At 41.7% G+C, this 21,660-nt stretch overlaps 1 pseudogene; it reads right to left on the bottom strand.

Annotated features, from left to right (window-relative positions):
- Nucleotides 1-6,572: 6,572 nt before the first annotated feature.
- Nucleotides 6,573-20,290, bottom strand: LOC149150290 (sucrose synthase 4-like; annotated as a pseudogene).
- Between the last annotated feature and the right edge of the window lie 1,370 nt (nt 20,291-21,660).

Raw genomic sequence — 21,660 nt, 5'->3', positions numbered from 1 at the left:
TATAGGTTATACAATATTTATTTTTGTCACAAAAATGTCCTAATTATTTTCTTATTCTATCAAGCATAGGGTTTTTGTTGCATCAATTAAAATGAGTTTATGTTTATGAATATAAGTAATAGTGAGAAACTTATTTTGCTTCAAATTTAGAAGTTATATGTTTATTTTGTAGAAATATTAAAAAAAAAATTGTTGTTGTTTTATTTCTTTTTAATCTAATGAAAATATTATTGTATTTATTGAATGCATGGTGAGGTTAAAAATATAAATATATATATCAGGTGGCCATGAGTTAGGTGGCACGGGAAAACCAAAACCTACAGCAAGTGACAGACACTGAAACCAAGAACTAGCAGCAATGACAGAGGAGGAAAGGAGGGGAGAGATCCCCTCCTATCGAGATGCAGCGACAGGGGAAGGCCAAAACAACAGCAACCAGGAGAAAGAAACAACAAAACTAGGACCTGTCCTTGGAGAACGATGGCAGGCAGGTAGTAGAGGCAAGTGTCTACCATGTGCGACGGAGAAACCAAGATTCATAATCCCAAGGAACGAACTGGAGCGATATAGAATCTATATGAAAGACCATGCGCTAATATGCAAATTCATCGGAGTTTGGCCGACGAAAAAGGACCTCACTAAATGGATCCAGAAAAAATGGCAACCCTGAGGCCACATCGAGCTAAAGCTGGGAGCAAGAGGCTTCTTCACGGTAATCTTCTCGAACCTGCAAGATAAAGAAAAAGTGTTTGAAAATGGTCCATACTTCCATTATAATGCGGGACTGTTTATGAGATACTGGGAGGAATGTTATAACCTAGATAAGGAAAAATTCTTAGCAGCCCTGGTATGGGTAAGGTTATTCAGATTACCAATGGATTTCTGGGATCCAGAAATCCTAGAGGGTATAGGAAATACAATAGGTAGCTTTGTTAAAATAGCTGAAACTACAAAAAAGGGAAGATACACCTCATATGCTAGAATTTGTGTCTATATGAATATAGCTGACCCTATTCCAGATACAGTCGAGTTAGAGTATCATGAGAAAGTATGGCAACAAACCCTTGACTATGAGCATATTCCATTCAGATGTAGAAGATGTCATGAGTATGTACATCTGTACAAGGAATGCCCACTCACAATAGAAGAAGAGAAGTGAAGAAACAAACAACACACAAAGAAAAATCAAGAAGACAAGGAAGGGTTTCAGGAAGAAGAAAAAGACGACACACAAGAGAGAACCCTAGTGAAGGAAGGAAAGAACAACAAACCCAGCCAAGTAATACAAATAGCTTTGAAATCCTACAAGAAGAAGAAGAAGACAATGAGACCCAAACAATGGATTATCAGGGAGAAAAGGGAAAGGAAAGCAGCACAAGTCAAGGCAAAGCACATATCAAGAGAAAGGCACAAAGTGAACCAACAGAAAAGGAGGAAAAGGAAGCGGGGGAGAAAATGGACAATGCAGTAATGGAAATTGACACAAGCAGAGGAGAAGAACTAAGCTCAGAAGAAGAAGTATTGCAGAAACTTCTAGATGAATAGAGACACCTGGATGAAAGATTCATTCCAGAAGAGCAAAAAAGAATATATAGAGAAACATTCCAACAGTACCAAGCGAAACAGGGATAGGGAAAGTTGGAAATGGTAGAACAACTAGGCCTCCAACAGGATAATACTCAAGACCATCAAAGAAAAACAAAAGGCAGGAAAAAAAGAGGTAGGAGGAATATACAGGAATCGATATAGATCATGGGAGAAATGTTAGTGAACACTGGGAGAGTAGTCCCGCTCTCAGCAGTATTCCACCAGTTAAACCAAGTACCCCAATGATAATCACATCCTGGAATATAAGAGGCCTGAATAGTAAAGGCAAACAGAGACATTTAGCAGAAAGGCTAAGAAAAGAAAAACCCCAACTAATGTTGTTACAGGAAACAAAAATATCAGGAAGGAAAATGGAAGAAATCTTAAACAAAATCAAACCAAAATATGAATGCATGACCATAGATGCGAAAGGCAGCGTGGGAGGCATAGCAATACTATGGAACCCTGCAGAAATCATAGCAGGCTACTGGATAGATATGAAAAGAATACCCATGGGGAAGTTCTGGCTAATAGGAAATAGAGAATGGTTTCTAGTATCGGCAGTATATGGCCCTCATACACCAGTGGAAAGAGGAAGCTTCCTCCTCCAACTCCAACAGTTAGGAAACCTCCATAAAGAAAAGTTGTGGTTGATAGCAGGAGACTTTAACATGACAACATCAAAAGATGAGAAGAAAGGAGGACTGCAAAGAGAAGAGCCAGAAATGGAGAGATTCAGGGACCTTCAAGTAGAACTGAAAATGGTAGATATCCCAACCATAAATGGAAAATACACATGGAACAATCGACGAGGAGGGAGCAGACAAATAGCTTCAAGGCTAGACAGATTCCTAGCAACAGAACACTTCATAGGAAAAGATATCTTCTACGAAGCAACAATCCTCCCATGTCTAGGGTCGGATCACTAGCCCATCAAATTAGAAATAGCTATGAACCAGCAGAACCAGAATAGACCCTTCAGGTTTGAGGCATTCTGGTTGAGAGATCCCACCTTCATAGAAAAGATGAAGAACTGGTGGAAGGAGACTGAGACTGGGATGGAAGGAAGAAATAAAATGCACACTCTCCAACTCAGATTAAAAGATCTAAAAGGAAGGATAAAGAAGTGGAATAGAGAAGAATTCAGAAATATTCAAAAGGAACAAGAAACGCTCCAGATAACGATGAAAAGAATACAACAGAAAATCATAGATGAAGGGAGAAGTGAAGAACTGGCAGAAGAAGAAGGATTGGTGCTAAATAAACTGGATGAAAGAAGAAAACAAGAGGAAATAGTAGGGAAATAAAAATTGAGAATCCAATGGCTAAAAGAAGGATAGAGAAATACGAAATTCTTCCTGTTAGAGTTGGTCTGGTCATCCCTCCGTTAGAGATCAAAACTCTTTTTGCATTTCATTTTTAGGTGTCTCGCTCGTTTCACTCAGTTGCATTCTGCTAGGGGCATGCCATAAACTTTGTCAGAAGGGCTTTTGTCATTCATCCCCCTCATGCTTTGCACTGCTGGCTCAGGTCTGTTCATCAAAATCAAGTTTTCATGTCTTTTGAACAGCAAGAGTTATTTTCAGTCACTAGGTCTAGGGTTTCACAAAATGTGTCTTCATAATGTCCAATAAAGTCAGCAGGCCAGAGGGAGGTTCTTTCAAAGTTTTCATTTAAAGATTTTCATCATCATATGGATGGATTATGATTGTTCTTCAAAACTATGTTTTGAAGAAAAGTCAAACATTTTGTCCTTTTGTAATAATTTTCAAAGTTTTCGGTTTTTCAAATCTTCAGGCGCAACCCTGGTCTCCTTTTCCAAATTCCATGTCAGCTATTCCTGCAAAAAATTGCCAAGAATTTCATCATTTCAACCAAAAAATCAAGGAGGAAACAAAAAGACAGAGTTGTATTAATTGTGAAAAAGTGCCAATTTCAAAACATTACAAAAATGGGTTTTGAAGAACCAAAAATCAAATCAATGTCTTTATAAAGGTTTTGCCATGAAGATCAATGTCATTCTGCATGCCAAGGTCAAAGAGAAGCATTTCAAAGTGAATTGGGTGAGCAAGTTGGTCGGCTCCAGTATTGCAGCAATAATGTTGCAACTCCTGGGACTCCCGTCTTTACTTTTATCAACCCGGTAGTTCATAACAAACTTGGAAGCGATAGCGCAGTATGCACAAGTACTAGCTCTTGTCGCAGCTGTCACTTGGTCAGCTGGCACAAGCCCGCTAGGGGCTTAAGCCAACTTTTATGAGCTCTTAGAAGAAGCTTTTTAACTGATGGATGAAAGGTAACTCAAAGGAAGCTAATCTACTTGCGGAAAGAAACTGAAAGCCAAAAAGTAACGCAAACCCTAGCAAACCCTAATTCTACCAGCTAGTCCTACTGATGCAAAGGAGAGAATGAAAACTACTGGAAGGGATGCCATTACTTCTATTAAGGTAAAATACATGTGTCTAGACTACCTCTACCTGAAGAAAACATCTTTTTGTATTTTTGAATAAGTTATCAGAATTATCATGCATGTTCTTTTAACTGTTTGGGACTACGTAGAGGTGGATTGGCAAGAGGAAATGCTTGGAAGAGGTCGGGAAGGTTCAGAGAGGGCCTAAGGGGTCCCTAACACCCTTCCAAAGAGTTTCACAGAGTTTGGCTATCAAGAAACCTCATTCGTGAGCTTCTACAGGAAGTCTGTAGGGGTTCTACAGGATGTTTCAGGAATTTCTACAGGATGTTCAGAAATTTCTACAGGATGTTTTAAAATTGGATTTTGGAGGATGGGTGAGTGAGGGAAGATGCATGAATGGATATGGAGGTAGGATAGGGGTCTGAAGTGGCCCAGGGACTGGTGTATGGAGTGGTGAGAAGGTGTAGATAGCTAAGTTGGCTCAAAGAAGGCTGAAACAATGATGTACAAAAACTAGGGTTATGTGAGAAAATGCGGCAAACGTGAGGTAAGGATTCTAAGTATAGGGTGGAGTGGATGGTGCTGATGGAGAATAAGCAGATGAAGAAGTGGTACAGGTGCTTTGCAAGTCATTTTTCCAATCTGAACCAACAAAGACTTGTAAATTCAAAGACCTAGTTACATTGACCTAATTTGCTAGTTGTCAGTAAAGAGAATGAACAGAAGTGTGGCCTGCAATGAAACCATGTATTTTAACTCTTGCAACTAAGCAAATGAAAGTCTGAACTTGTAACCAACTTCTACACATGAAGATCAAACACTAGTGATTGCATGGCAAAGCAAAATTAGTGTTTTTGTGGGCAGCAAAGTCATCCTAGTCATAGCTCCTGATCCCACTGAGGGAGAGGTGAAACCACAGATGTTTGATGGCCCTTTTCTTGAAGCTTTTTCTGTTAAAAACCTATCAACTAAATCTGAGCATGAAAAGCTATTTTACTCATCAAAAACAACCTAAGTAACAAAACAAGATTTAAATCTAAATAGCATATTTTATTTCAAGAATGCAGCAAAAACACATAAAGGTAAACAAAGGAGGTACTGGGCACTTGAGATGGGCCCAACCCCAAGAGCTACAGCCTCCTAAGAGAGATTTAGAGCTGGTGCAAAGCTGGATTCATCTTTATTGATCAAAAGAAATGTTACATTCCAAAAATTGTCCACAAGGAGAACTTGAAAATGTGCTGAAAGCAAAGCTAATCTACTGCCTAAAAATCGAACTACAAAATGACTACAAAATGAATACAAAATGACTAACTGAAATGAGGCCCTAAGCCCTCTTATTTATACAAATTGAGGACCCCAACAGTCCTCCTAAACTTTAGGGACTCGGCTGCCCAAAACTTGCAGTTAACAGTAGTCCTACTTGACTTGCTTGGCTGCCCTTGTGATAATTGATTTGGTGGCCCTTGAACTCCGAGCTGATGGTGGAGAATTCGAGGTAAGGGCCCATAAATGAAGGGGACACCTTCCTACAAATCCTCTCCCTTGTTCTCCCACGAATTTGGCTGCCAAGTGCTCATTAAAACCTTCAATTTTGTCTCCAAATTGACCAAAAAGGCTACACAAAGCACACGTTAGACTTGTTGGCATAATGACTAACCCAATTCACTCTATTAGCATAAATATAATTAAAAATATGCAATAAACTAATGAGAATGGTGGATTAAGTCAAATTAGGAGGTTGAATGAGCCCATATAACTATCCATTTTTAGGGCTCATCATCACCCCCCTACTGAAAGTGTTGCTCATCCTCTCAGCAAACAATCTATCTCCTCATCTTTGATGGCCCTGGTGGCCTCCCTGTCATGCTAAGCTTCTGAAGTGATGTCCTCTTCTCGGTCATGAAATCATGCTTTTCTCTCTGCTTCTTCCCACTGCCTGCTCCTTTTCCTAGAGAATTCTCAGCTTTGGTATGATTGTGCAAGTATATTCAATCAAATGGTGGAAATGGTGGTGAAAGGAGATGAAACCAGTGGAGGATGGAAGAAAAGAGTGGTTTCATGCCTCCTCAACAGACTTCAAGCTTCAAATCCCTCTCCATAATCGATTCTGGCCTGCCCAAAGGCTCTACAGGATGTTTCTGGTATAAATACAGAACTTCCTGTAGAAGGTTGAACCATGACTAGATTGTGTCCGAACCCTAAAAAAATGAGTGTTCATGGAGGGGGTGGATGTGAGGATGCCTAGGAACTTGGTAGGGACCCTTCTGCTTGTGTTGGGAGGCCCCCTTTCCGCATTGTGTTCCTGCAACCTGCAACAATTTCCATGGATTAAACTTGTTTTTTCCCTCTCTGTTTCTTCCTTCTTTTCTCTCTTGCTTTTCCTCTTGCTTCTCCTGTGGCTTTTCCTGCGATGGCTTGCCCTCGGTTTTCTTTCCCTTAGCTTCCTTACCCTTAGTTTTCTTCTTTGCCTCACTATCTTGCTTCCTCACGCTCTGTTTTGGCTTGTGCACTGATCAGAATGGGAATTTTGTATATGGTTTCCTCCCCCGAACGTGGGGGACAGTATCCCTCAAGTGTTTTTTTTCTTTGCAAACCATTCAACCAATCCTGTCATGTTTTTCACTCTATCGAGTCTTGCCATGGAAAAGATAATGGGCTTTTTACGGTCATTCAAAATACACATGTGTTCAGGATTGAACAAGAGTTCCTCAATTGAACCATGTAAAGCAGTAAGACAATGTTGCTTCTCTGTATAAGGGAAATAAATCTGCATGTCTACTCCAGGAGAAACAATGTTGAATTTGGGATCAAAAACATCAATTCCATGAACCACACGATAAAGACCAGGAAGGGTGAAAGCAGTGTGGCTCTCATACTGTCCAACAGTATCCTTGCTTCCAACAATCTCTTGATATGTGCTAGTGATAATAAAATCTGCATGATTCATTGCAATTAGATCTGCAGTAAACTGGCAAGAGAAATGGTATTTTTCTTCATAATTTTTTCAGTATATGTCTGAATCTGGGTATTTGGTCTTCTCCAAAGCATGGGCTATGTTGCACTGAGTGATTCCTTGTCTATGCAACTAAATTTCCATCACTGTAATTGCCAATGATCAGATCAGGTTGACCTTTTAGCTCTGTCGTTACTTCATTTAATACATCCTCTGAAAATCTTTCCAAGTAAGGCCACACATCAAATCGAGAAACCCATTTTTGCAGAACTCCTTTTTCTGTTCTAAAGGGTACCCGGAGTATCCTTGAATGTTGTGTTCCACCAATTCTTTCAATTCGTTGATTGCATGTTGTACCATAGGCCTCAGGAATCAGCCGAGTCACCACAATAATTTTAGGTTTGATGTCCAATCCTTGATGTTTTATTCTCAGCAACATTTCATTCTCCAATGCACGAACTTGATCAAGTATATACACAACCTGTCCACCAGTATCTGGCATTCCTAAAACATTTGCTTGGCCAAAATAACCATGAGGTGAAAGAATCACAACATTAAAGACCATAGGAATCCTTCCTAGAAACGTTTCTAAAGTTGATGGATCAGGGGCCTGCAGAGTCTCCAAGAGCAAATGAATCATATCCAAGACATGTTCTGCATTGTCTCCCCATCCTTTTTCCAATCCCATTTCTTGTAATTTGTATTCAAACTCTGTATATGGTGTATTCTTGGGGAAATTTTTAAGATGTTCCTCTGCCTTTACCAAGACTGAGCGTAGCTTGGACAAACTTTGTATTCTCTCATTCAGCATCAGCTTCTGGCCTCTGTAGCTGTGTGCTCGAAGGAAATCCAGCAAGGGCTGCATGCTTTCTCTATCATGGAATAATCTTGAGGACAAATGCCGATTAAGAAATTGAACTCCACTACAAATGGAAGATGGCCGTGTTGGGCAAGGAAAAGATTCATTGAAGGGCTCAAAGTCTACTCCAGTGCATATTTATCCTTGACACTTTCATCCACAAGGTGCTCCTTGAATTCCAAATATTCAGCCACAGAAAGCTGTTCAACAGCAAGTTCATCAACATTGACACGGACATAATCCCACACACCAGGCCTTGGCCGTACTGCAAGAACAATCCATGGTGGAAGAATGATGGCCTCCTGTGTGGACCTTAACACATCTCCAAATAGCCCATCTTTGAGCGTTTGAAGTTCATCATTCTCTCCCAATACCTCTGTTAGTCCATCTAATAAATGATGAAGCTGCAAAATCTTCTTCCCTTGCGCTACATATCTCTCTTCAAGCTCCAAATTTGATGAAGAAAAACTCGGACTTTTCTGCTCTAGAAGGCTTTGCTATACTTTTCTGTAGGACGTCTTCCTGTAGAAACGCCTGTAGAGTGCCCTTGTGCCTCTGAGCGAGCCTGATACGCAGCAGAATTTCAAAAATAGGTAGAAAAACTCAGTGGACGATGATAGGTTAACCGATTTTGCACACTTCAGTTGAGGATGTGGAAAGTGCAGATGAACAGCAGTTCGTGAGTTTCAGTCGAGCCTTCTTTAGTTGCTGCGTGATTTGTGGTGAGGTGGCAAAAACATGTGCTGGCCATGCAGATGGAAGTGCTGCCACAAATCATCATATTTCCTACCTGTGATCACTCCATCAATCACGTTGAAGGTCAAACAGTCACCATTACTTGTTTCCCAATTTCCTCCTGAGATGGCTGAGCGCACGTGTCTTATTCACCCACCGAGTGTTGTTGAACTGGATGAGGGTGGCCAGTTAGCTGGCCACCGATTTTTGTAATCCCAACCATCTCATTGCTCATGCTGTTTCCGAATTACATTCATGCAATCAGAGGAATGAGTTTTAGTCACGTACCTGAAGTCAAATGGTTGCTGTGAGGTGCTTTTTGCTGCTGCATGCATCTGTTTTGGTGGTTGCATGATGGATCCTTTGTGCTATAAGATCTTTGTTGTTTGATGTGTGGTTATTTTTCTTGTGCAGGTATCCTCTAGCTGGATCTAAGCTGCAGGAGTTCGTTTCCACGCTCAGATCTGCATCCTCAAGCTGTTGCTACTGAAGTTTCACAAGACCAAAACTTGTTTTCGTCATTGCTCCCGAACGATAGATCGGATCAATCTGAAACTTACTGAGCATGTTCCTATCATCATGATGCACCTCCCATAGCAAAATTGTGATCAATGGATGCACAGATTTCGAGAAAAATGGAAAATGGCTGAAGATTTCAGAGATCAATTTCTCGAAAACCGTGCATTGGAATTGGCTGAAACTGCTTGGGTAGGTTACTATCACCCATATGCATCTCCCCATGAAACAGGTTTTGAAACGGATGCACGAATATGGAGAAAATGAAAAAATGGCTGAAGGTGATGGAGGCTGATTTCTTGGAAACCGTGCACCAGAATTGGCTGAAACTGCTCAGGCATGTTGCCATCACCCCTGTACAATTCCCCATAAAACGGTTTTTCAAATGGATGCATGGTTTTCAAGTTAGGGCAAAAACAAATTCTGTTCTATGTATTTTTTCTTCAAAGCATTCTACAAGTTTTTGCATGGTGAAAAAGAATGAGCTTGGGCTGTGATGCAGGCATGGAGATGATGGAGGAGGAGTTTGAAAATTGCAGGAGGACTTCTGAACCCTTGAGGAAGCTACCATGTTCACCAAACTACTTTTTTTCAATCCATTTTTAACTTCTTGTAATTTCTACAGGAACTTCCTATAGAAAACACAGTTTTGAGGAAAGAAGCACAATGACATGGAAAAAATGATGGAAAAGGGTGAGGGATGGAAACATGGATGTGTGCAGGCCTCATGGACATATTCCCATCCTTCAAGTCCTCTTTCGAGATCAATTTGGCTTTTTTGTAAGTTTCCTGTAGAAGACACATAACTTCTTGTAGAAAACACAGTTTTCATAAAATAAGCACAATGAGGTGGAAAAAATGATGGAAAAGGGTGAGGAATGGAAACATGGATGCTTGCAGGCCTCATGGATAGATTCTCGGCCTTCAGGTCCTCTTCAGAGATCAATTTTGGCTCGTTTGTAGGCTTCCTGTACAAGACACAGAACTTCCTGTAGAAGGCACAGAACTTCCTTTGTCTTTGTTTTGAGCGATCCTCCTGACCTGCAATGTCCTTCTTGCAACCTACAATTATTCAATGGAAACTAGCTTTATTTTTCTTTTATTTTTCTCTTCTTTCTTTTTTGAAAAACAACTAGGGCGCCTCATGGACGTTTTCACCCTAATTGCCTGCCTTCGGCGCCTCCAAGGGAGGTTTTCACCTTAGATTTTTCCTCTTATTTCCATTTTTCATTTTTTTCATTTTTTTCTTTTTTCTCTTTTTTCTACCTACCCTACGTGAAAAACAAAATTCTTTTCAAGTATAAGAATACTTCCAAGGAGCCATGTGCACATCGAGATTAGAGACAAGATGATGTGGCGGCTTGAGATGCATGCTTTGACAGCTATCCGGATTTCAAAGACCAAATGATTTGACTTTGAAGGGATCAAACATAGCTGAGGAAGAGAGTACTGTTGCAACTTAGTGACCGTTTGAAACCATATTTCAATATAGCTCTGATATCCTTGGTCCTTTTGCTGATCTGGATCATGTTTCATGTCACCTTCTACCATGACTTTCTCATCTTCCTCTTTTTGCTGATCTTTCTCTTGAATACATGGAGGATTTGATGGTAACCATGAGCAAGCTCTCTCGATATCTGATTCTGATGTCTTCTCTTCATCAAGCGCAGCCCATGGTTCTTTGATCTCCTCTTTTGAATCTTCTTTTGCTGGATGTGGTCCTTCAATGCTTTCAAGATAATCTCTTTTTTGCAATGCTTTTCCTGAGCTATGGTGAAGATCATTAAGCTCAAGAGGAGTCATTTGGACATGTTGTGCCTCAGCTTTGCAATTAGGTTGAGCTATTCCAATGTGCGGGTTTGGAAATGGTGGTATGGGTAGTTGAGTGGGGGTGTATATTTGAGATGGATGTGGATGGGGTTGTGGTTGGGTAGGCATTTGGGGTTGCCTTGGTGGAGCAGGAGGCGATGGTTGTGGACGAGCAGGTGGTGGAGGAAAAGAAGCGGGAGGAGTGTTGTATTGGGGCCTCCACCCCTGATGAGGTGCATTCCACTGAGGCTGTGGCTGAGCATAAGAGTGAAACGAATGAGCAGCTGGTTGGGCATAATATGGATCTATGAAGGAACAAGGAGGAGGTGTGAACCAGGAAGGATGAGCAGGGGGACCCCAAGAAGGCATGAAAGTGGCTTGATAGGGGTCATAATAGGTCTCGGATGTCCCTTGCAGTTCCTGCTGATAAGATCTAGGTTCATGTGGCCTCCTTTGGTTCATATAGTAGAGTGATTCAGTGGCTCCTTTTGCCCTCTGATATGCAGCTTTGATTCCAGGCAAGGAAGGGCACTGATTCGTAGGATGGTATTCTTCACAGACGAAACACACTTCTAGGGAGTGCATTGGACATTCGTCCCTAGGATGCTTTCTAGTGCACCTGGGACAAAAGATGGCCAAAGCCCTCTTGGCTTCCTCTTGCTTCTTTTGGATCCACAGGGTATCCAATTGCATGGCAAGAAACTGCCTCATATCACTCTTGAAATCTTCCATCTGATCTTCAAATTCATCTTTGGACAAGGTGCTGCTCCCAACATTTCTGCTTGTAGCCATTTGCTCCAGAGGAATGGTTTCTTCTTCTTCTTCCCTTGAGGTTCTTCAAATATGTCTTGTTGTCCACCTAAGGGTTCTTTAATCACAGCCATCGAAGAAGAGAGAATGTTGGCTGTGTGAAGCAGTGGGGGTGTTGTGCAATCATTTTTATAACTTATCTCTACTCCTACAAGGCATGAAATGAAATCTTTTTGGTTGATTTTTTCTTTTTTTACTTCTACCTGCAAAACTGAAATAGATTGAACTGCAACTAACTATCTTGCTAAAATGAAAATGCGGAATTGAAATGAAAGCAGGAAATGACTAATCTATTTTGCTCAAATGAAATTGCAGGAATGAAATGCTAGTCTACGCTTGCGGAATTGAAATGCTAATCTACGCTTGCAGAAATGAAATTGCGGAATTGAAATGCTAATCTATGAAAGCGGGAAATGCTAATCTACTTTTGCATAAACGAAATTGCATAATGGAAATGAAATAAACTACTTAGCAGAATATTGTAGTGGAAAATAGAAGAAAAGCGGCAATCACCAATACTCTAACGCTTCCCCGGCAACGACGCCAAAAAGATGGTGGGCTCCAGTATTGCAGCAATAATGTTGCAACTCCTGGGACTCCCGTCTTTACTTTTATCAACCCGGTAGTTCGTAACAAACTTGGAAGCGACGATGCTGTATGCACAAGTACTAGCTCTTGCCGCACCTGTCACTTGGTCAGCTAGTACAAGTCCGCTAGGGGCTTAAGCCAACTTCTATGAGCTCTTAGAAGAAGCTTTTTAACTAATGGATGAAAGCTAACTCAAAGGAAGCTAATCTACTTGTGGAAAGAAACTGAAAGCCAAAAAGTAACGCAAACCCTAATTCTACCAGCTAGTCCTACTGATGCAAAGGAGAGAATGCAAACTACTGGAAGGGATGCCATTACTTCTATGAAGGTAAAATACATGTGTCTAGACTACCTCTACCTGAAGAAAACATCTTTTTGTATTTTTGAATAAGTTATTAGAATTATCATGCATGTGCTTTTAACTGTTTGTGACTGTGCAGAGGTGGATTGGCGAGAGGAAATGCTTGGAAGAGGTCGGGAAGGTTTAGAGAGGGCCTAAGGGGTCCCTAACACCCTTCCAGAGAGTTTCACAGAGTTTGGCTATCAAGAAACCTCATTCGTGAGCTTCTACAGGAAGTCTGCAGGGGTTCTACAGGATGTTTCAGGAATTTCTACAGGATGTTCAGAAATTTCTACAGGATGTTTTAAAATTGGATTTTGGAGGATGGGTGAGTGAGGGAAGATGCACGAATGGATATTGAGGTAGGATAGGGGTCTGAAGTGGCCCAGGGACTGGTGGATGGAGTGGTGAGAAGGTGTAGATAGCTAAGTTGGCTCAAAGAAGGCTGAAACAATTATGTACAAAAACTAGGGTTATGTGAGCAAATGCGGCAAACGTGAGGTAAGGATTCTAAGTAGAGGGTGGAGTGGATGGTGCTGATGGAGAATAAGCAGATGAAGAAGTGGTACAGGTGCTCTGCAAGTCGTTTTTCCAATCTGAACCAACAAAGACTTGTAAATTCAAAGACCTAGTTACGTTGACCTAATTTGCTAGCTGTCAGTAAAGAGAATGAACAGAAGTGTGACCCACAATGAAACCATGTATTTTAACTCATGCAACTAAGCAAACGAAAGTCTGAACTTGTAACCAACTTCTACACATGAAGATCAAACACTAGTGATTGCATGGCAAAGAAAAATTAGTGTTTATGTGGGCAGCAAAGTCATCCTAGTCACAACTCCTGATCCCACTGAGGGAGAGGTGAAACCACAGATGTTTGATGGCCCTTTTCTTGAAGCTTTTTCTGTTAACAACCTATCAACTAAATCTGAGCATGAAAAGCTATTTTACTCATCAAAAACAACCTAAATAACAAAACAAGATTTAAATCTAAATAGCATATTTTATTTTAAGAATGCAGCAAAAACACATAAAGGTAAACAAAGGAGGTACTGGGCACTTGAGATGGGCCCAAACCCAAGAGCTACAGCCTCCTAAGAGAGATTTAGAGCTGGTGCAAAGCTGGATTCATCTTTATTGATCAAAAGAAATGTTACATTCCAAAAACTGTCCACAAGGAGAACTTGAAAATGTGCTGAAAGCAAAGCTAATCTGCTGCCTAAAAATAGAACTACAAAATGACTACAAAATGAATACAAAATGACTAACTGAAATAAGGCCCTAAGCCCTCTTATTTATACAAATTGAAGACCCCAACAGTCCTCCTAAACTTTAGGGACTCGGCTGCCCAAAACTTGCAGTTAACAGCAGACCTACTTGACTTGCTTGGCTGCCCTTGTGATAATTGATTTGGTGGCCCTTGAACTCCGAGCTGATGGTGGAGAATTCGAGGTAAGGGCCCATAAATGAAGGGGACACCTTCCTACAAATCCTCCCTTGTTCTCCCACGAATTTGGCTGCCAAGTGCTCATTGAAACCTTCAATTTTGTCTCCAAATTGACCAAAAAGGCTACACAAAGCACACATTAGACTTGTTGGCATAATGACTAACCCAATTCACTCTATTAGCATAAATATAATCAAAAACATGCAATAAAATAATGAGAATGGTGGATTAAGTCAAATTAGGAGGTTGAATGAGCCCATATAATTATCCATTTTTGGGGCTCATCACAAGTGCGTGTTTTGGGGTGAAATTTCTTGCAACTAGCCGGCGCAGCGCACAGAACAGGTGGCGCGGCGCACTAGAAGCGCGCGGCGCACTGGGAGAAGTTGTCCAGTGTTATTCTGAACGGGCGTGGCGCACTGGGTTCTTGGCGCAGCGCATACATTCCACAACCCGAATTTGCTTGAAATTTCTCCAAGTTTCTCATTCCTTGCGTGGATTTGCCAGGTAGAGCCTTCTTCTTGATGTTGCATCAAATTTTGTAATAAGTGATGGTGGTTTATGGGTGATAACAGTTGAAACAAAAATCCAAACCCTACATCTAAAGTGCCTACAAAGGAAGATTGATGTGGGTTCTTAAATCTTTGATTTGTCACTAAGGACTCTCCTCCTTTCGTATTTCTCCCTTGTTACATCATTTCCTACCACCCCCCCCCCCCCACTAAGCTCATCAATCCTACATTTTATTTCCTACATTCAAATCCCAAAACCCCAAAACCCTAGCCCTTATTAAAAATCTCCTAACCCTATACATAAGACCCCTCAAACCCCCCTCCTTTCCCTAATAAGATTTATTCTAATATTCCCTAATCCCTTACTGTTTTCCCCTTCCTAATAGTCCCTTGTTGCATTTTTTCCCCTTGGTGGTAGAATCCAACTATATTGCATTACAACACAGCAGTTTCATACATCATTAAAGAGCAGTCCAATCACAGTTCATATACAACAGCATCTTTTCTTCAAGTATTTTGTACAGCAGCCATGGAATTTGAGCATTCATCGGACTATGAAGTGGAAACCCAAAGTGACTCACCCTTGGAAGAACAGGCACCCCAGAGGCCTCATAAAGGTGGTAGACATGTTAGGGAAGAACCGACCACCCTTACAGAATTGCAGGCCTGCCCTCTTGCCATGTTTTGTTTTCAGCGTCAGTCATGCTATGAGTTTTGTCAAAAGGTGGCTAGTGTCCAATTTCGTCATGAGTTGGCTCGTCTTTTTGTGCTGCACTTGCATGGAGATCAAGCTATCTTGGCTGGTGTCACCTTCACACTTACACCAGAGTCTGTCTCATTAGCAACCGGCATACTGAACATTGGAGAACCATGGCACAAGAAATAGAAGATTGACCGACAGCATTATGAGCCATACATTAAAACCAGTTTCTTGAGGCAGCTCAAGAGAGTGTTCCCATTCTGATATTTGAAAGATGAATATGCTCCACTAATGAAGTTGATCATGAAATATTTCAGCTGTGAGGGACGGTTCTCTCGTCTCTATGCTTATCACATTCGGTTGCTCATGCATTTCACCAGGGTACGGATGATGAACATTCTGTATTTCATTTTTCGGAACATAGAGAGGATGACCACCTTTATGTAACACAAAACCCCTCAGCAACAACTTAACAGTGTTTATCATTTTGCTCTTATTAAGATTTTGGTGGTTCATCAGCTTAGAGTACAGGGCATCACTTGGGATGATTTCATCTCTCGTGACTTCTTCAAAGCTTCACGGGGATTATTAGAGGTTAAGCATGAAGGTGGACCTTCTCATCAGTATAAGTGCCATGAGACCACTAGTGTGTCGGTATTCATCACATATCAGAGAGGCACCAGACATTTGTTTGTAGCAGCAAAGCGAGTGTTATCTCCACCCGGGGTGGAAGGGGCCTCGTTTCCTCCATCAGCATCACAGGTACAGGACAAAGGCAAGAGACCAATGCAGGATGAGGGGCCTTCATGTGAGCCTTCGGGTGAAATAGAGACTGACTTCATTCTCATTCATGATGATGATACAAATACGGGCCCACAAAGTGCCAAGCTTAGGGAAATCATCCAGGAGCAGCAAACAGAGATCCAAGCCTTATCCCTTGACTTGGAGAGAGCTAAGTGGACCATGAAGTACTTGGAGCAGAGGAAAAAATAGCTTGAGGATCAGCAAGCAATCATGGAGCTACAAAACATTCGTGAGCATCGCCAAGCTGCACAAAGGAGAAGAATTGAGCTCACGTCATTGGAGCAAGAGATTAATGAGGATCGGGAGGCTAATCTCGAGAGAGTTAACATGCACTTAGAGAGGCTGTTGGACAAGGCCGACAAAGACCATGCATTGCTGAGACACATGGCTTTCCACTACATGGCACGAAACAAGGTCTGCAAGGCTCGAATCAGGAATTTAAAGGCAAAATTGAGAAAGGCAATAAAGAAGCAAAAGAGGCAAAGGGAGCTCAATCGTCTTCAGATATTGGCCGAAGCCTCTTTAGCCTAGCATAACACTTAATGAAGAAGCTCCAGCCCAAATTTCAAGAAATTTGGGGCATTTTTGGTATTTTTGCAAATTTTTGTACAAAAAACAAGGTTTTTCTCCCTGTGCGCCGCGCCACGTGGCGCGCGCTTATGATAGGAGGCTCCAAATGAAAAAAGTTTTATATTTTTGGATTTTTCATGAAAAATCATGACTGCTGGTGCATGGCCAAGAAGTTTGGGCAAGTTTTGAGTCCTCAGGAGGTCAAAAACACCCTAAAAATGACCTCTCTGCCCCTAATTTCACACACAGGAAGCAGTCTTGGGAGATTGAGGTTTTGGAGGGGAAAATGGGCACCAAATTTAGAAATTCCACTTGGGTTGGAAAGTAGATAGGCAGGGATTTCCAACAAGCACACTTGGGCTCAATTTGGACTTCAAGAAGTGCCTCAAACTCAGTCTCAAAGTGGCGTGACGCACAGAGAAATTGGCGCGGCGCACAGAGGTTTTTTGCCCAATTTTTCACCTTCCAGCTCAGAAATTCAGCCAGTTTGACTAGTTTTGCTTTGTGATGTTATTTTTGATCTATCTTGATGTAATTGGATAAACATGATGTAATTTTGGCACTTATTTACTTGTTCTAGAGGATTCATTCACCAAAAAGTGAAAATTTAATGAATGAATCAGTTTCCTACCTTATAGAGGCAAGTTGTTTTGATTGCCTAGATTTTAGTGCTTTGTTTAGAATTGGTTGAAACAGTTCCTAGAATGATGAGCTCGACCCCTATAGGCAAGGGAATGGGTTGGGCTAGTCTATATCATGTAATTTCTAAGTCATTTTCAGGGTTGGACACTTGGGATTGCTTTGGCATATCATTGTACATTCTATCTCTGCATTTTTGGCTAAGGAAAGACCAGGGTTTTGCAGCACCGTTTGGGATCCATGTGGCTTTATGTTTTGATGGTGTGCTTCTCTGAGTAATTGTAAGTTCATTATTGTTATGTATATCATTTTCCTCTCTTTTCTTTTGAATTCGAACAAATGAGTGATTAAGGTGGAATCCATTAACTGTTATGCTCTGCCTTTGAATTTGTTTAAATTTCCATGTTTTCATCTGTTTAAGGAGAATTCTTGAGACTCTCTTGCTTTGCTTAGCTCCTCACCAGTCTGGTCTATCCATTCACTCAATTTAAAGCATCAAAACGATTGCCTTCCTTGCCCCAATCAGAACTCTGCAGAAACTGTGCCTCATCCCCGAGCCCGATTTTCCTTTCCCTGTTTCCAACACAAAACCCCCAAAAACTCAAAACAAACCCTTGTACTTTATACCTAGCCTAAAATTAGCTTTTATTTCAATCATATCGAGCCCCATCGCTTGTCTTTTTCCGAGATCGACCCGGAGAGAGCCCTCTCCTGTCCTCGTATGGCTAGCTACAAGGCTAAGCGTGGTTTGATGTGGACCTAGAACCTTGTCTTTTCAGCCTGAGACAAATCTAGGCTCTAACATTTCCATAAGGCAATGTTGCAGCATCGACAGCAAAACAGAATCTTCTCCCTAAAAGACAACTAAGGCAACAGGATAATACAGAAAGTAGAAATGGAAAATTTGATGGTACAACATTTTAAAGAGATTTTGACAGAACCCAATATCAGAAGGGAGGATGACATTGATAAAATCAGTCAACATATCCCCAAAATAGTGACTAGAGACCAAAACTTGGCACTCCTAAGGGTCATAACAAAAGCAGAGGTGGAGGAGGTAATAAAAAAGATGGCAAAGAATAAAGCACCTAGGCCGGATGGATTCACTTCAGAATTCTATCAAGCCACATGGAGCTTCATGAGTCAGGATATAGTAAATGCAGTAGAAGAGTCCCGATGCACCAAAAGAATGCACCTGGCCTTGAATGCTACATTCCTAGCCCTGATACCAAAGACTGAGAACTCAAAAGAACCACAAGGGTTCCGACCGATAGCGCTCTGCAACATTATATATAAAATCCTAGCTACTATAATGGTGAATAGACTAAAACCAATACTACCAGAACTGATATCCCAGGAATAGATGGGGTTTGTCAAAGGCAGACAAATAATAGATGGCATAGTAGTAGCACAAGAAGCAATCCACTCACTGAAAAATTCAAAAACCAAGGGGATGCTGATAAAACTAGACCTAGCTAAAGCGTATGACAGACTTAGTTGGGGATACCTCCAACAAATCTTAAAGGCATACGGCTTTGATGACAGGTGGATAAACTGGGTAATGTCAATGATAACTACACCAATTATGTCAGTTCTATTAAACGGGTCACCAACAGAAGCCTTCAATCCGTCCAGAGGACTCAGGCAGGGGGACCCGCTATCCCCGTTCCTGTTCATCCTTGCAGCAGATGGACTAGGAAGACTAATAAAAGCTAAAGTTAATAGCGAACAACTGAAGGGATTACGACTATGGGGAAATGACCTACCTCTAACCCACCAACAATTTGTTGATGATGTTATGTTATATGGACAAGAAACACTCAAAGAAGCAAAACAAATAATGGAAATTCTCACGAAATTCACAAAGGCCTCGAGGATAGAGATAAGTAAAGAAAAATCAGAAATTTATTTCTTCAATACCCAAGCTTCCTCCCAAGCTTTCCTGGCAAGAACCATGGGATTTATAGTTGGGAAATTCCCTACAAAGTACTTAGGCATCTTGCTAAATGACCAACAAAACAGAGTTGCTAATTGGGGAATCCTGATAGGTAAGATTCAAAAGAGAATGCAAAACTGGACATTCAGGGCACTGAACATCCCGAGCCGCATAATCCTGCTCAAATCGGTGCTCCAATCCATACCGATCTATCAACTGACTAGCCAAGCCACACCTAAAACAATCTACCAAAAAATGGTAGATATGTTTAAAAAGTTCCTATGGCAAGGGTCGAGTAAGATAAAAAATGGGCGCTTCTATCTTGGAATTGGCTAAGTAAATCCCTAAAAGAAGGAGGACTAGGCCTGAGAGACCCATACATCCTAAACCAGGTAATGGGGGAAAAGTTGTGGTGGCGATGGATACAAGGAGGGGACGACCTGTGGAAAAACCATGGGAGAGAAAATACGAGATGCCCAGGTCTCCAGAAGGAAAGTTGAGAAGCCAAATCGAGAAGAAAGGCTCTACAATCTGGAACTTGGCAAGAGCCAATAGGGATTTGATCAGGGAGCATAGCTTCTAGGAAGTAAGAGAGGGGGACAAAGCGAATTTCTGGGAAGAGGCATGGCAACAGAGAGAAAAACTCAACCAATAGCCTCTACTCCAAGAGATCCACCAGTTCACCATCCAAACTGAGGGCGATACAGTACGAAACTACTGGAGCCCAGAGTCGGACGGATATTGGAGAAAGTGGAAACAAAAGGAAAACTGGCCAGAAGCACCTGTAGCAGCTAACTAGGAAATATATGAAAATGAAATGGCAACAAGGAAAGTAGCAGTCAAAGAAGGGATGGACACTCTATAATGGGGAAATAGAATCAAAGGTATGTTCACAATAGCAGAAGGATACCATCTAAAAGCGGGATACAACAAACACCCAGAAACAAAAAATGGAACAGAATATAGAAAATGAAAACATGGCCGAAGGTAGCATTCTTTACCTGGATCCTGAGCCATGGGAGAGCACTAACATGGGACCAGCTGAGGAAAAGAGTAACGCAAGGCCCATCGCGATGAGCCCTCTGCCGAGAACAGGAAGAAACCATGGAGCATCTAACCAACAACTGCAAAGTCAACAACAACCTGTGGAGACAACATCAGCAACTCTTTGAAATCAGTGACAGAGACATAAACAACATGAAAATAACGATAGAGAATTGGAGGAACAAACCTTACTAGAATACAATCCTGAACAGAGCATGGAAACTATCAATAGGATTTGTTCTGTGGAACATCTAGAAAGAGTAGAACCGCCTGATTTTCAAGGAGGATGGTAAAGCAAAGAACGAGATATGGAACCAAATCATCCAGAATATAAGAGAGACCATCCTCACAGAGAGGTGGTACGAGGAGGATTGGAAAACTGACCAAACAGAGACAAGAATAATGACACGCCTGCAACTAAAGCCTAGTATGACAAATATGATAGCAAGGAAACACCACAATAATGAGGTGGAAGAGGTCAATCACTACAGAAATCCTCAACAGGGGTTCATCAAGTTGAATTTCGACGGGGCAGCGAAAGGAAATCCAGGAGAGGCAGGGATTGGCAAAGTATTCAGAGACGACAGGGGAATGACGCTCAGGATCTACGTGATGGATTTTGGCAACGCAACAAACAACGAAGAAGAGCTTCATGCACTGAAAAGAGGGCTAGAAATTGCCATAAGGGAGGAATACCAAAAGCTTCAGGTAGAAGGAGATGCAAAACTGGTAGTGGACATAGTCAAGCAGCTACAGCAAGGCACACCAGTAGAAAAAATCATCCGTAGCTAGAGAACCACCTAGTTGGTGAAGGAGATAAGTAAACTACTAAAATAGGTAGCCTACATCCTTCCCACCCATGTGAGAAGAAAGGGCAATGAACCAGCTGACAATCTGGCGAATTGGGGTTGCAGGAATGGAGGAAGGCCACTGGATGCAAGTGAGGCTAAGCTAATTCAGATGGAGGAGATGGAAAACTTGATGCAACTCCTCGAAAAAGACAAAGCAGGAGAGAAGAACACCATAGAAAATCTAGCGAGACCAAGGAGGAGTGGCTGGGAAGGGGAAGGAAGAGGACAGGTGGGGGAAAGGACAAACACGGAGAATGAAGTGAGTAGACAGGTAATCTGGTAGATGACGGAGCAGGGCAGAGAAGGTACACCTCTCGAGAGTATGGGGGCAGTGACGGATGAGAATGACAGAGAGGAGGGCAGGGCAGAGAGCAGGAAGGCGGGCAGAAGAATGACACCAAGTGGCAGAACAAGGACAATAGTAATACGGCAAGAGCAGCCGGGAGAAAGTGGGGGTTAATGAGAGGCAATGGTAGAAAGGACAAAAGGGCAGCATCCCGAGATGAGGGTGAAGGGATCCATGCCGGTAACAAAGTCAGACAGG

The sequence above is a fragment of the Pinus tabuliformis genome, chromosome 9, assembly GCF_031772625.1.
Source record: "Pinus tabuliformis cultivar Carrire ecotype Pingquan chromosome 9, CPIR1, whole genome shotgun sequence".
Lineage (NCBI taxonomy): Eukaryota > Viridiplantae > Streptophyta > Pinopsida > Pinales > Pinaceae > Pinus > Pinus tabuliformis.
This window is presented reverse-complemented; position numbering and strand designations above follow the sequence as displayed.